Genomic DNA, 13,707 nt, shown 5'->3' on the forward strand with positions numbered 1-13,707 from the left:
ATTATATGTAAAATTATATATAAAACTAAATATATTTTTAAACTTAGAAAAAAAAGACATAATAAAAAAAAAAGATTAGCGATTGTCAGTCTGACTAGAAAACAATCCAAATGTCCATGAACTGCTAATGGATAAACAAAATGTATTTTATGTATGTAACAAATTTATTCAGCCATAGAAATGAAAAAACTGATACACACTACAAGGTGAATAAACCTCAAAAGCATTATGCTGAGTGAAAGAAGCCAGACATAAAACATTCAATTTATAAGAAATTTTCAGAAAAGGAAAATCTCCAGAGACAGATTAGCGATTGCCTGGGACTGGAGGTGGAAGCAGGGGCACAAGAGAACTTTTTGGGAAAATTAAATTGTTCTAAAACTGGGTTGTGGTGATCGTTGCACAATTGTAGAAATTTACTAAAAAATTATTGAACTGCACACTTGCAAGATTGAATTTTATGACATGTTAATTGTACTTCAATAAAACTGCTTACAAAATTAAATTTAAATTCCTCCCGCTTATACTTCTGTTAAACCTGCTCATGCAATTATCAACGCAAAAAGAAATTTACAAATTAACTATGTCAAACCACCAAACTAATAAAATGCATATTAACATTTCCAGAATATAACTGAGAAATTTAAAGATATCAACTACTAAAAATCTTTTTCTTAAATATTATTTATTCACATACTAATTAACTTTATGCAAGTTGATATACAAAGACAAGATCAACTCAGTAAGTCCTCTCTCACTGTGAATTTGGACATGGTTGATCTGGCATAGATGTTTTAGAGGCTGCAGTGTATAGACTACAATGTGCCCTGTGGTGACTCAATTCTCACTACTCTTTTTCTTCCAAACTACTGTATAACTTTCTTTTGCATAGTTGGACTATAATGTGCTTTGGCTTTACTTGGTGCCTAGATGTCATTCACAAGAGTGTAAGCTCCACAGGACCAGGAACTTGTTTTGAGTCACCGCTGTGTTCCCAAAGCGTGGAACAGTGTATGGTCTATTGCATATACCAAAAGAATAAATGAATGAATTTATACATAAAAACCACTTATATTATATGTTATTACTTCACAATATTACTCTGATGCACAGTATCATTTTCAAATAATATTATTATAGTCACTAAATAAGAAATTAACATCTTATTCTTTGAAAATGATTTTTAATTGCAAATTATTGCTGCCCAAAATAAGAGATTTTTTGAGGTTTGTTTGTTTGTCTTTGAAACTAGTAGGAGCTGTATAATATTCGTGGGATGAGTGTTATCATCTTGACATTGGGATGTGCAATGGACCTGGACATGCTTATCAACACATTTAAAACTAACCTCCTTGATGGATCACATTCAGCATCAATGCAATCATAAATATAGAACCCTCTTCTATTTTAAAACTGTTTATCAATACTGTTTTTCAGCCTGTTTCCCCACCAAACAGTAAGTGTATCAGATAATTTGAAATATGCTATATTAATTTTTAAATTAACACCTAATTTAAAACTAAAATTAAAAATTCTCCTAGAGAAGTCACAAAAGCTGAAGAATATGTCATGTGGATTTCCATTTAAGACGCACGGGCCTAAATTTTTATGCATTTTACCTGACAGTGTTTCCCATTTACATGAGTATTTATATTTTATTAGTGACCTCACTGGAAGCATGAAATAGTGTTTCAACTAATTATCCTGTTGGGAGGGGTAGTCTACTTACTAAATTTTTAATTGAAAGCACCTGCTTTTAAATATTTTTTTCTGGTCCAATTCATTCCTATTGTATTTTATGGTGGAGAATTCTGAAAGCTCACCTGAGTATTTCTTCAAATGCTGACGCAGATTCTTGGTTGCACACTGGGCAGGAAGAAGAGCAATGAGGACTGCTCACTAGCAACCTTCTGGCCTACTCTCAGGCAGAGGCAATAGTAACCCTTCGGAAAAAAAGACTAGTTGCCTTCCTAACTTCCCAACACAGAATGTCAGCTCTGACACCTTTGCATTTGGTGGTCTTATCCACACAGAAATCATTTCCTTCATTCACTGATATGAACAAATACTAACTAGTGCCTACTGTAGGTTGTACATTGTTCTGCTTGCTAGGGTTAAGGATGTGAACAAGACACAGTCCTTGCCTGAGGGAGCTCACATGATCAAAGAAAAGGGACAAAGTGAGTATTGCAGTACAGTGAGGTATGTTCTAACATCTGAAAGTGATGTCCTCTAAAGGCACAGAGGGAATGTAACTGGCCTGAGATCCAAGAAAGCTCCCTTGGTGAGGAATAGATTGATAAGAGCATGGAGAGAAGTGAGAACAAGCAGGGAGGTTGTTACAAGAAGAGAGAACAATAGGAATAAGGACAGTAAGGCAAAAGAACTTGGAATTAAAGAGAAGTTTATCTATTTTCTTATTCATTCTTCTGTTCGTCCATCCATCCATCCGTCCATCCATCCATCCATCCATCCATCCATCCATCCATCCATCCATCCAACACACATTCATTATCTCTTAAATTCCAGATGGTGGGCTGAGTGGTATGGATTCAAAGGTTATTAGGATTTGACCCTTATTGCTCTAGAGGAACTGGAGTCTGATAGTTCCGGAGAGACCTAAATAAACACAGGCCCTCCTATGTGTTTCTTGCATCTGTTCCATTCTCCCCATCTCTACTACCAGGCTAGTTTAGTAGTTTCCTCTTGCCTGAACTACTACAATAGCCACATCATCGTACTCCTTGCTTTCACTCTCTACTATTTATCTTTCGCACTGAAGACAGTGTACCTTTTGAAATGCAAATCTGATCATGCCATTGCCTCTGCTTAAAACACTTCATGGCTTCCCACTGCTCTGAGACTAAAGGCAATAAGCCTTAGCATGCTCCTGCCTAGTCTAGACACTGAGCCTGTCTAGCTTCAACTTATTTTATTCTCACTTTCTCACTTACTTCTCCAGCCACACAAGCCTTCTTTATACCCTTGTTATCACCATGTTCTGTCCTTCTGCCATAGAACTTTTTCACATGCTGTTCCTTGTGCATAAAATGTTCTTTGAAAAATTTACCTTTCCTCATCCTTAAGATCTCAGTTTAACTCTTATTTGTTTTTCCAAAAGCCTTTGCTGACCTCTTAGACTTCATACTCCCTCAGTTGCACAATTTATCACCATTATAATTACATATATATTTATGTGACTATTAGAATACTGCCTGTTTCCCTCACCAGACAATAAGTGTGTATTTTTCCTCACTACTGAACATGTAACTCTTAATTCAGTGCTCAGTGAATGATGGCCACATATGGCGTGGTAGGTTGCACTTTCCGAAATGGCCACAACAATATCTCCCATTCCAAATGCTTTCCTTAATGTGTAGTTTTAATGCTCCTCCTGTTGAGAGGTAGGAATTATGTTCCCTCCTCTTAAATCTAGGCCAGCTTGTGATTATAACAGAAGTGATGCTATGTGACTTCTGAGGCTAGGCTATAAAAGGCAACAGCTTGCATCTGGTTTCTTTTGAGACCTTTGTTCTCAGAATCAGCTTCTAAAACATAGGCCTATGGAGAAGCCTATAAGATGGGGGAAATAAGACCCTCCATTCCATCACTCTGGTTGAACAGCCAGCACCATTTTGCAGCATTCTGTGTGAGCCATCTTAAAAATGGATCATCCAGCCCCTAGCTGAGCCACTCCAGCTATTACTGTGTGTAGCAGCAATGAGCCACCTCTGCAAAGCCCTGCTCCCAAATAAATGATTGGTATTTTTTTTAAGCCATGAAGTTTTGGGGTGGTTTGTTACACAGCAGAGATAACTATAATATATAGTGAATGAGATTCATACTTTACTGAAATAATATCCAGATTAGATTGTTAAGATCACTAAATCAGATTGATTATTTGGTTATTTGCAAAATGCTTTTCAATCAACCATTTTAATAATTGAATAGAGAAGAAGAAACCATCAGAACATCACATTAAAGGGTCACAAAGAAATCATATTAATATAAAGAATTTATATCTTTTCAATCAATCTAGATCCCAATTCTATGCTTTATTTCTGTCCAATCCCTTATTCTTTTTTAATCTCTTCTTTCCTATATCATTTCCCATTCTTATGCTATTTAAGTCTACTAAATTGCCTTGATTTAACCTTTGTGATACAGAGTTCAATGGTAATTGGTATGTGATGGTAGAGAAGCAGCTTAAAAGACTATTACAAGGATAATAGAAATACTCGATCGAAGGAATTTTCAGTGATAGTTCTTCTGAACAAAGTGTCTAGAATGGTTTAGGTTCTTGATTTTACTTTTGCATGCTTTGTGGAGTGTGTCTTACTAGATATGTACTAATTGAGGGACTTTGTGGATTCACTGCAATATGGCTGATCATTAAGCCGGTCAGGTTATCGTGGTTGTGGTGTGGGGAACGTAACTGGTCTCTCTTTGGAGTACATCTTAAGAAGCACTGTTGCAGTCTCCCCTCAGAAGTTAAGTATCTACTGATAGAATGCAAATAGAGCATAGTATATTGTGAATAAAGAGCGACAGATACTGAGTCTAGATACCTGGGTTTGAATCCTGACTTATCATTTATTAATTGTGTGACTGCAGTTCAATTATTTATTCTTTCCAAGGCTCAGTTTCTTTAGCTATACAATGGGTACAAAATGGTACCCCTTCTGAAAGATTGTGGGTAAGGTTAAAAGAGATAATCCACACTAAGCGTTGAGAAGGTACTTGGCTATAGAAAGTGCTTAGTAAATAACAAGTCTTACACTGTATACACCGTGACTCACTTATTCTAGGTTCATTCTAGATGGCCAGTCTCTGCTTGACCTTTATAGGCAGATGGTATGTGTGAAGCAATTTTGAAAGAAATGAGTCAGTTTACAATTTTCAAAACTACTTCTCACTACGTCAAATCATTCACCTTCCCACTTCAGTTGTCTTCATGTTTGTTGCAGTTTTATTACAAGTTCACTAGGTGAAGAACAATCCTAACTCTAAGTTTGCCCTAGTAACTTGGGGAACCAGAATGTAATTTAGAAAATTAAGACCACGGTACACTGAATGATACTATAATGTTTTCAACAAATTCCCAAAAATGCCTACCTTACTTTCAGAGAATTATTTAATAAAGTTTCAGGTAAATCTAGATGAACAACTGTGTAAACGTGATCATAAGAACTTTTGCCCAGTGATGTTAAAGGGAAAATAATGAAGTATGTTTCCTTTTTCAAAGGTTTTATCGACATAGTGTGGTAGAATTTCACTCTGTTAAGGCACAACTGATATAATGAAACATAAAAATAGATTGAGACAACTGAAGACTCAAAATCAAGTGTGTTGGCAAATCAAATGCTTTCTAGTCATGTAGGTTCTAGACAATGAAGAAATCTCTTCAGCTGCACTGCCTGATCCAGGCCTGCAATACAATATCAAACAGTTCCAGAAAATTATGTTTCTATATTAAAGTTAATATGAACAAATTAATTATGTTTACTCCATGATGTGAACCTATTAAAATTGTGCTATTATTAAATAAATTTTTTTTTAGTAAGGTTTATTTAGAGAGTTGCAGATCCCAAAGACTGGCAAGCTATTGCTCTCAACAACCTGGCTCCTACATGATTATCTTAACATGAAAATAAAATAATAAGTATTACAATGATAATGATATGGATAATAACAGTTTGCACGCCTAGAAGAGTTCCAAGAGCTTCACACAAATGATCCTAATTAATTTTCACAGCAATACCATGTGGAGATGAGGTTATTATTCTCATTTTGCAGATGAGGAAACTCAAGCTTAGATAAGTAAAACAATTTTCCCAAGTCTCACAACGTAAATAAGAGTCAGAACTGGAACTTTAACATATGTCTAACTTCAGGGCTAATTTCTTAACCACTATGCTGTTGATAAAGTGAACTGCATCAAAATTAAAACTATTTTTCAAAAGATACTGTTAAGAAAGCAAAAAGAAAAAAAAACAATGTTGAAAGAAGATATTTGTAGTATCTATATCTGACAAAGGAATAATATCCAGAATAATTTATATTTTTAAAATCGAGAGCAAATAGAAACCAATCTTGAAGCTTCCCTGAGCAGACAAAACCAGTTTAGTCATACAAAGCTTAATTTAGCTTATATTGCAAAGCTAATGATGGGATTCAGGTCAGGCCGCCCCAAAATATGTCAAAGTGGCATATTGATTATTTTGAATTAAAGTTATTTAAGAAACGACCAATGCAAGAAGGACACTCTGACCCTCTTTTGCGCTCCCTGAAAGGAGGAAATAAATTTCCCATACAAAAAGTAGCCTCCCTGTACCAAGAGAAGGAGAGGGGTACTTATTGCCAGCATTAGGGAATTCAAGGCCGAAAGGTTGTATAAACAAACTTTGTTTCTTCTTCAGCAATCTGCTACCCCAAGCCCGAATCTCGTCAATTCTTCAAAAATTCTTCAAAAATAATTACTTTTTTTTATTCGGTCACTTCTTTGAGTTCCATGTTTTGATTTGCTCCCAATTTGCAAACTGTCTTTTTGGTGTGAGCAAATACATTTTTACTAATTACTACTTCAGTGATTCATCTATTTTACTTTGGCTGTTTATGAACCTTTGAATACATATATTTAATAAAATGTATTAATAAAATTTTTCCAATCAATAAGAAAAAGAGAAACAGTACAATAGAAAAATGAGCAGAAGGTTTGGCCAGGCACTTTACAAAAGAGGATAACCAAATGTTCAAAAACATATGAAAATATGTTCAACCTTATAATTCATCAAGAACATCAAAACCACAGTGAGATACCACTGTACATCCACCAGTAAGGCTAAAATTAAGCAGACAGTCAGATATACCAAGTGTTAGTGAGAATGAGAAGCATCTGGAAGTCTCGTATACTGCAGGTAAGAGTGATGCAAGACAAGTGATGGGGAGACCCAGCCCCACACACAGAGAAAAAGAGGGTCCTTTGGCAGAGAGTGTAAAAAGAATTCAATACACACGCCAAAGTTAGAGTCAAAAGGAAAGTTTATTAGAAAAAGGAGTAACACTCCACAGAGTGTGGGCTCCTCTCAGAGGCAGAGAACGAGAGGACTGAGAGAGACATGGAAAGGCAATGAGTGGTGTGGGGGATGGAGAGTGTGGGGGGAGCAAGTGTTCAAGGAATTCAGTTTATATGTCATTCTTTAGTTCCCATTTCCTTTGATAGGGACATACAGTGAGGAAGGGGAAGAGGAAGAGTATGTAGCCTGAAAGGTCTGCTGGCAATTCCCAGCCTTTAACCCATAGGTTCCCCATGGTTTTAGCCATAGGGAATGAATGATTTTATTTGTGGAGGGCTCCACTTAAAGACTCCATTGTTCCTGTTTCCCTTTTCACAGGTGTGAAAAATGGGTTGTTAGCAATCCTAGCAGAAATCTTCCTTTGTTCTGCAGGTGTCCTCCTGGCCTGGCTGCAGGGCCGATCAGCATATTGCAGTCTCTGAATGTAGCTTGATTAACATTTTAGTTCTCTTGCCTCCTCCCTACATTAAGAGTACAATTTGGCAAAACCAACTTTGGGTAAGTGGAGATACTAGTTCACCAGTATCTGCTTAAGCTCAACATTTGCATACTCCACAATCCAGCATTTTCACTCTTAGATATGCATTCTAACAAAAATGAAAGAGACTCTGCATAATGTATACCAGAAGACAGATACAAGACTGTTTATTGCACCACCGTGTGTAAAACTCCCCAAATAAGAACAACCCAAATGCCCATCAATGGTAAATGGATTTTTAAAAATTATAGTGTATTTATATAATGAAATGCTATATACAATGAAAACAAGCAAACCACAGCCATATACAACACGGGTGAGTCTCTCAAGGTTCTGGTCACCAATTCCAACATATGGGGGAGGCGGTATTTCCCCACATCAATGAGCAATTCTCCAACGCCAGCTGTCCTACAACTCAGTTCTGAATACTATCTACCCAGAGGTAGTGTCAGACCCCATATATTAGGGAGTCAGTCCTACAAAACAGTCTTCCACCTCTGTTTAGATGCCAGTCATCTGTGCTTCTGACTGACTAGCTATAGGTTAGAAGTTTTAACGACTCTTGGGTTCAATTAATTTCCTAAGGCAGCTCACAGAACTCGGAGAAACATTTTACTTAGTAGATCACTGGTTTATTATAAAAGGTTATAACTCAGGAACAGTCAGATGGAAGAGATGCACAGGACAAGGTAGGAGGAAAGGGTGCAGAGCTTCCATGCCCTCTCCAAGCACACCACTCTCTCTGCACCTGCACATGCTCACCAACCTGAAACTCTTTGAAGCCAGTCCTTTTGGGTTTTTATGCAGACTTCATTACATAGTCATTGATTAAATCATTGGCCATTGGTAATTGATTCAACCTGGAGCCCCACTCCTCTCTCCTTGCCCCCACCCTTGGCTAGGGATTTGAGACTGAAACTTCCAACACTCTAATCACTGTAGCTGGTTCCCCTGCTACATTCTTAGGTTACCTAAGGGCTTTCCAAAAGTCACTGCATTAACATAATAAAAGACACCTTCATCATTCTCATCACTTAGGAAATTTAAAGATTTTTAGGAGTTCTGTGTCAGGAACAGGTCAAAGACCCAATAATTATAAAGCATAGTCTCACAAGAATATTGTTGATGAAAAAAAAACCCCACAGAATTATACATTGTATCTTTGTTTAAAGATATTTAAACTAGTTACAGAGTTAAAAGACAAAACTAATTGACACTATTAAGAAAGGAGAGGAAGCATCTGGAAAATGTAAAGGAAAGGGCTTGCAGAAATGACCAACTCAGCTGGTTATAGATTAACCATATCTTATAAATCTCTAAATAGACTTCTGGAAACTCGCAACATCTATAAGACAAACGACCTGTAGATATAAGATAAGACCAGTAGTCTAGAAATTCCTCTTGCATCCCCCGACCTGAAACTCCCCCTCCCCATCCTGAGTCATGAGGTGCTTGTAAAACCTCAGACAAAAGAATCAAATGCCCCTTGCATGGACACTACAAAGGTATATAAATTGTAAGAAATCTAACCAAGGAGAGCTCGTGTTTTGGTGCTGTTAAGCCCCATATGCTCCGCCAGCTAATAAATTCTCCTACTTTTAACAAAGTTGTCTGAGCGTCTAATTTCCTCCTTTGGGTATTGCTTCTTGCAACAGTAATAGGAAAGTGGCAGTAATGTTTGGGAAGGGGCCTAAGGAAGGCTTCTGTTATGCTGAAAATGTTCTATTTCTTTTTATTTTCAATGATTTCTGAGCACTTTATTGGCCTCCTGCCCACCTCAAGTGTTGCCCCACTTCTGCTGCCTTAACTCCTCAAGACTTTGGTGTCATTGATCTCAGACCCCACTTTGCCATCCACAATCTTGTGGGTGGCTGTGGTCTTTTAGATGAATTACATGGAATTGATGTACAGGACGTCACCAAAATCGAAGTCCTCCCTTTCTTCCAGCAGGTGGCGGTAGGTGGTGATCTCAGCCTCCAGTATGACCTTGATGTTCAGCAGGGCCTCATACTCCTGGGTCTGGTGCTGCCCCTCTTCTGAAGTCTGGACCAACTCTGACTCCAGGTGCAGCAGGATCCTGCTGAGCTGTTCCATCTGTGTGGCATAGTGTGTCTCCACTTCCCTCAGGCTCTTCTCCAAGCTGGATTTCAGATTTTTTATCACGTCCAGGTCAATCTTCAAGGACTGGGCTGTGTCTCACCTCTGTGAGTGTCATCTCAGCAGCTCCTTTCTCAGAGGTCTGCAAAGTAACTACTGTGGTGCTTTCTTCAATCTGCTGGGACCAACACTTTTCTAACTCCTCATGGTTCTTCCAAGCCAGTTCATCATACTGGGCCTAGATGTCTGCCCTGATTTTGCTGAAGCCTTGAGATTTGGGGGCACCCAAACTCCACAGACAACCTGGAGTTGGCAATCTGTTTTTGCAGACCATTTATTTCCTCTTCAGCTCCTCTCTGAGAGCCTCAATCTCCATCTCCAGCTGTAGATGATAGTGGTGTCATCAATGGCCTTTCAGAGCCCACAGAGTCACTCTCCACAGACTGGTGCATGGCCAGCTCTATCTCATACTTGACTGAAGTCATCAGTAGTCAGATGAGCATTGTCAATCTGCATAACAATGCAGGCATTGTTCTCAGAACTTGCAAAGATCTGAGCACCCAGCTCCTTGGTGGTCTTGAAGTAATGTCCCCAGTCTCTGACCTGGGGTCCCTTCTTCTCCAGGTGTTCTTAGATTTACCTTTTTAGTTTCTGACTATCAGCTTCCAGGCTCTACACCCTCATCAGGTTGGAGGCCAGGTGGTCATTCAGGCATTGCATAGTCTCTTTCTTGGTCCGGATATCCCCTATACCCTCCAGACCCAAGCCATTCCTGCAGCCAGGCCCCTGGTGGAATGGGACACAGAGATCTGGGAGCTAAGCCCCCTGCACCTGCATACATGCTGGCTGCGCTGCTGCTGGCCGGACCCAGTAGCTATGTGACTACACAGAGCCCAGGGGCCAGTAACTAGTGGAAAAGCTCGAACAGGTGCTGAAACTCATGTTGTTCTGGGAGGAAGGTGAAAGGCCAAGACTCAGGTTTAGGTCGCCAATGTTCTATTTCTTTATCTGAGTACTGAGTACATGAAGATGTTCATTTTGTGAAAGTTCATCAAGCTGTACACAAAATATCCATGCTTCTAAACGTATAACACTTCAATTCAAAAAAGAAAAAAAAAAAGGTAAGCAGCTTGGTTCAAGTTTATACTCCTAACCGGTATCTGTTAGCTGTTGGTAAAAGTACTCCCAGAAGTCCTCAGACTAAGTGAATGAGACCTCAATTGGCTAGTTATGATCTTTCTTTGCCTTCTAGAACAATTGGATGCAATAAGCCTTACCAAGACTTTGCTGCACATTTTTTACATTCTTTTTTTTAAATTTATTTTTCAATTTCAGTTGATATACAATTTTATATTAGTTTTAGGTGTATAACATAGTGATTAGATATTTATATACCTTATGAAGTGATTACCCTGATAAGTCTAGTACCTGTCTGACACCATACATTGTTATTATAATAGTATAGACTATAGTATAGACTATATTCCCTATGGTATACTTTACATTTCCATGACACTTTTATAACTGTCGATTTGTACTTCTTAATCCCTTTCTCCTTTTTCACTCATCTCCCAACTCCTTCCCATCTGGCGACCATCAATTTGTTTTCTGTATCTATGTGTTTCTGTTTTGTTTGTACATTTATTTTGTTTTTAGATTCCACATATAAGTGAAATCATATGGTATTTGTCTTTCTCTGTCTGACATTTCGCTTAGCATGATATCCTCTAGGTCCATCCATGTTGTTGCAAACGGCAAGATTTTATTACTTTTTATGGCTGAGTAATATTCCATTATATGTATGTATCACACCTTCTTTATCCAATCGTCTATTAATGGATATTTAGGAGGCTTCTATATTTTGGCTATTGTAAATAATGCAGTGAACATAAGGGTGCATATATCTTTTTGAATTAGAGTTTTAATTCTTGTTGTGGGATTGTCATTTCACATTTCTCATTATTCTTATTGCTTTGAGCTTTTTGCCAGCTGTTGTCCAATCTTCTTTTTTTTATACTCATAGACATGACATATTTATAAACTTTATTTATCTCACTTACTAAACTATAGATGTATAGGAATTAAACTGAGCCTTGTCTCTCAGAGTTTACCACTCTTAATTGTGATTGAGATTGGGACCCATGCAAAAGCATTATAAAGCATCGAGAAGTCTGGCAGAGTCATCTTTGAATAGTATTTCCAAGTATTAACTGAAAAATAAAACACATTAAATCAGGAATAGAAACAGAAGTTGAATAAAGTGTTCAAGAATTATAATTCTAAAAATTCTAATTTTTCTGTGATTTAAAAAATTGCTTAAATTATCTATGATTATAGATATTTTAATCATAGGTCATGGGCAGTATTTTATGTATAATAATAAATTAATATTTAGAATGTTTAATATGTACTAAGTTCTGGACTAAGTGCTTTTATGGATATTATCTCATTTAATCCTCAAACTATCCTGTATGAGGGATTATATTTATAATTATAGTTATCTCTGTTTTACAGATGAGGAATTTTAACTTTGGAAATATTAAGTAAGTCACCCAAGATTGCCCAGTAGATAAGTGGCAGTGCCAGAATTTGAATTTAGGTTTATCTAGTCCCAAACTTCACTATCTTAATCAGTATACTATACTACCTATTTATTGTACAACAGATAAATGTAGGCTGATTAGAGACCAGGGATATGAAGGCTGGAATGAGATGTATTACAGCAAAGTGTCATAAAGATGGAACAAAATTCAGAACTTAAAACTACACATGATGCTAATCAGGTCTGATATGGGAAGACCAACAGTAAACCCAACCATATGCTGTATTATTTTATTTTATGGGACCTGGATGCATTGTACATTCATTGGAGATGTCTCTGCTCTCTTAACACTCATCAGTGTATTATTTGTTGAGAAACTCAAGGTTGTTGTATGAGTTAACTGAGACTAATTTATAAACATTATAGGTTTTGCACATCATCTGGGACTATTCTTTACTATTTAGTGCCAGCACTAGAAAAGAGAGAAAAAGGAGACTTGGAGGCTAAAGGCTCACTTTCATGTATTACTGTTGCCATGACAACTCCTAAGTGCTTCTCTGATGAGCTGTTGCTATCATTCAAAAAAAAAAAATACTAAGTTTTCCATTTGTATTTTCTATCATTGACTTTTTTCAGTGTCTTTTATTTCTTATTTCTTATTACCCACGACCAGACAAATTACAAGGCATAAATAATCATCTTAGTTGCTTTAGGATCACGTTCATTGGTTTGTGTAATTCAAATTTTTAAAAGACATGAAAATAATTACTGTGCTTTCAATTTAAATTTAAGATGTGCTATGGTTGAACTAATCATAAGTTGGTTTGGTTGGTTCTAAAAGATTATGGCAAAATCAATAGACAGCTGCATAAATGACAAGGACCAGGCTTTCTAGTCTTGTGAGGTAGATTGCAGAGGGCAAGAGTGCCTGTGTGAGTAGCAGAGAAAACGGATGGGCATGTATTGTGGCTGAAGAGGCTATGAGTCTGCCTACTTTACCCAAAAATATCTTTCCTACTACTTGTCATACATGGTGTCTAAAATGCAACCATGAGAGTTTTATTTCTGTGAGTCTTGAAATGTTTTCTTAAAAAATATGTTTTGGTGTGAAATATAAGATACATATTTAGAAGTGCATAAACCATGAAGTCTAACAATTACAATAATTACTAAGTGGACACCTGAGTAACCATCACTTAGATCAAGAAATAAAACATTGACAGCACCTGCCATGTATCCCATCCAATCACAGGTCTTCCTTCTTTTCTAAAGGTAACAACATTCTTCTATTTACAGTAAAAATTTCTTTATAGTTTTACCAACTATGTATGCATTCCTAAACAATGTAATTACATTTTACCTGTTTTTTTTTTTAAGTTTATATAAATGAAATCATGCTATAGATATTCTTCTTTGGCTAACATTATATGTAAGATTCATTTATGTTGTGGCATTTAGCTATAGTTGACTCACTGTTATTTGTGCATAATATTCCTTTGCACTCTAATAGTGCA

General features: G+C 37.0%; 1 pseudogene; it reads right to left on the bottom strand.

Annotated features, from left to right (window-relative positions):
- Positions 1-9,357: 9,357 nt before the first annotated feature.
- LOC105295527 lies at positions 9,358-10,623 on the bottom strand (annotated as a pseudogene).
- Between the last annotated feature and the right edge of the window lie 3,084 nt (positions 10,624-13,707).

Source organism: Pteropus vampyrus, unplaced genomic scaffold (genome assembly GCF_000151845.1).
Source record: "Pteropus vampyrus isolate Shadow unplaced genomic scaffold, Pvam_2.0 Scaffold107, whole genome shotgun sequence".
Taxonomy (NCBI): Eukaryota; Metazoa; Chordata; class Mammalia; order Chiroptera; family Pteropodidae; genus Pteropus; species Pteropus vampyrus.